Source organism: Pteronotus mesoamericanus, unplaced genomic scaffold (genome assembly GCF_021234165.1).
Source record: "Pteronotus mesoamericanus isolate MK-2021 breed Mesoamerican mustached bat unplaced genomic scaffold, CSHL_Meso_final scaffold_12, whole genome shotgun sequence".
NCBI lineage: Eukaryota > Metazoa > Chordata > Mammalia > Chiroptera > Mormoopidae > Pteronotus > Pteronotus mesoamericanus.
This window is the reverse complement of record NW_026555303.1, coordinates 8,353,129-8,356,619: the sequence shown is the minus strand read 5'-3', so window position 1 is coordinate 8,356,619 and position 3,491 is coordinate 8,353,129.

Sequence of the window (3,491 nt, the reverse complement as noted above, 5' to 3'; positions counted from 1 at the left end):
ACTCCCCCTGAGCAAAGCCAGCGTCAAAGGACCCAATAGACCTACCCGCAATTGGGATTCGACCCTGCCCGGTGCTGTCTAAGCCGCCTGTAGAGTGCAGTGTGGCAGCCACAGATGGTAGATCCCTGGCTAAAAGGGGCGCAAAGACGTCTGGTGCCACTTGAGGAGAGACTGGGGACAGAGGCTTTGGGGAGAGAACGGAAAGAATAGCCAGCGGGATCGCAGTGCGGACTCTTCGCCGAAAAGGCAGCAGAGGGAGAGGACCCAATAACCCCGCCCCCAGGAGGGACTCCACCCTGCCCTGAGCTGTCTAAGGCGGCCTGCTGAGTGCAGAGTGAATCGATTAACAGCTGATGGAGACAGCCACAGACAGTAGATTCCTGGAAGTCTCCAACAGACTGCCCAAGGTCAGACAGCATCAACATCGGACATTATCAGAGGCAGATTCAGAAAGTAAAAACAGCGGTCTCCAAGCAGAGACGTTCACACAACAGAATCAGGAAATCAAAACAGATCAGTTTAAGAGGCAGAACCAAAAGAGAAGAGTCTCACAAATAATGGGAAGACAAAGAAATTTGCCCTACTCGAGGGGAAAGGAGGAATCCCCACAAAGAGAACTAAATGAAATAGAGGCAAGTAAACTGTCAGATATTGAGTTCCCAACGGTGGCTCTAAGGAGTCTCAATGAGCTCAGTGAGCTCAGAGAGAATTACCAAAAACTACAGGGAAACTATGAGGCACTTACTGCAAACTATTATCAGCATGAAAAAGGACATAGAAGCTATGAGTAAGACACAAGAGGAAATGAAGAATACAATTTCTGAATTGAAGAACACAGTCGAAGGAATCAAAAGCAGGCTAGATGAAGCTGAGGACCGAATCAGCAAGCTGGAGGACAAGGTAGAAAAGAGCCCCCAGAAAGAGCAAGAAAATGAAAAAAGACTAAAAAAGAATGAAGAGGCATTGAGGGAAATGCAGGACAACCTGACACATAATAATATCCGTATAACAGGGATAGCGGAAGGAGAAGAGGAGGAGGAAGGGATAGAGAACCTGTTGGAAAAAGTAATGATGGAAAACTTCCCTAAGTGGAGGAGAGAAAAAGTCACACAAGTCCAGGAAGCCCAGAGGATCCCATTCAAGAGAAACCCAATGAGGCCCACTCTAAGACACATCATCATTAAAATGGAAAATATCAAAGACAACCAGAGAATCCTAGAGCAAGCAAGGGAGAAACAGGTAGTAACATACAAGGGAGCCCCAATATGGCTAGCAGCTCACTTCTCAACAGAAACCCTGCAAGCCAGAAGGGACTGGCAAGAAATATTCCAAGTCATGAAAAGCAAAGGTCTCCAACCAAGACTGCTCTACCCAGCAAGGCTCTCAATTAAAATGGAAGGTAAAATAAGGAGTTTCCCAGACAAAAGAAAGCTAAAAGAATATACCTCCACCAAACCAGCACTGCAAAATATGCTAAAGGGACTGTTTTAAGATGAAGAAAAAGTTTTTGTGACTACCTAGTTCGTTTCACAGTTGCCAATACTTGATATTACCAATATTTTTAATACTCATTAATCTGATTGTGACAAGGATGTGTTATTTTAATTGTTCCTTTCCTCTTTGTTTATAACTAAATCTGTTTTAGTATATTTCTTGCCTATTTCTATTTTTTAAAAGCTTTAAATGAATTTTTGATATTTTTATCCATTTTTTGATTAAATGTTTGTAGAGCTCTTTTCCCTAAAAAAAACCCAATTAACCATGTTTTAGATGTGTTACAGATACTTTTCTAATCTATTCGTTGTCCTTTAACTCTTTTTATATGTATATTACTATGTAGATAAATGTTTAATATGGTCATATTGTCAATATTTATAACTTCTGGGTTTGAATATTTTACTTCAGGTGATGAGAAATATTAGTTCTTTTTTTCTTCTAAAACTCCTTCGATTCTACATATTGATTTTTCACTCACCTGAATATTTCTTGTAGAATGTGTGAAACAGGGCTCTATATGTGTTTTATTTCAAGTAATAGTGGTCCATGCACCTTATTTGTTGAATAAGCCTTATTTTACCCATTGATGTGAAATATCAACTTAATCATATATTGTTAGACAGATATATGCATTTGTCTCTAGAATGTTCATTATATTTCATTGATCTACTTGATTATTTCTGTGCTGGTGTCATGTTGGTTTAATTGCTGAGACTTTATAATGGTTTTAGATTTTTAAAAAATATTTTATAATTAACTTTGACATTTAAAAAATAAATAAAAGCAATCTTCATTTAAGAAAGTAAGAAAGAACAAAATAAAGAAACAGATGGAACTCCTACCTTTTGCAACACCATGAATGGAACTGGAGAATATTAAGCTAAGTGAAATAAACCACTTGATGAAAGACGAATACCATATGATCTCACGTGTAACTGGTATCTATTCAACAAAATAAACTAACGAGCGAAGATAAACCACATGCATGGAAACATGGAGCAGACAGAAAGTGACCAGAGGGAATGTGGAAAGAGGACAATAGTGGAAATAAGGGGAAGGGACTAGACAAAGAACATGTATGTATGACCCATGGACAGGGACAACAGAGTCGGTATTGACTGTGGGAGTAGGAGGTCGGGGTAGGATGGGTGGATGCGTGTAAAGGCGTAAAAATTGAGACAACTGTAATATAATAAACACGATTTATAAATTTAGAAAAATGAAAATAAAAGTGTAAAAAAGCAAGCAAGCAAAGGATACATCTTTAAGGAAAGAAGAGGGAGGCACAGATCTGAGAGAGAGAGAGAGAGAGAGAGAGAGAGAGAGAGAGAGAGAGAGAGAGAGAATGCAGTGGGTCCTTTGTCTTAAGGCTTTTCATCTGCTTTTTAAAGGTAGAGATTTTAGGGGAGGTCCCAGGATAGTATGTAAATAGAATATTCATCATCTTCATGGCCTTTCCTGATTGGTAAGCACTTGTGAAGGGGGGAACTTAAGTCATTGCATCTGGTCCTGATGTCAGCCATGGCATCACTTTGACTGGTTTTGCTGCTTTTCTGGTCCTGGAGCTGAAGCAAACCTGAGGTCTGGACATTATCTCCAGTTTGACCAAAACTATTTTATCTATGTGGTAAACAGATATGAGGTTTTGTTTCTAAGAATATTTGATGTGGGTCAGAAGCTCATTTTCCTGAGGTCTTATTGCATATGGGAGTGGCCATGCAAGAGAGGAAGCAAGTAATTCAGGATGCTGGATGAAGCCAGTTTGAATCAGCTGTTTCAATTTTCCAATTCCACTTGAAAAGGAATTTTCCTAACTTCTTATTATCCTGCCTCAAATCTAATTCTAGAATGCAGTTACACATGCATATGGTATATTTATTGTTATATATAGCACAGTATGTAAATGTATACAGTAAGCAATATAGATCATTCCTGACTAAGCACTTAATGCAAGCTCTGAGAGTTCAGCAAACATTTGATAAATGCTTAATGGC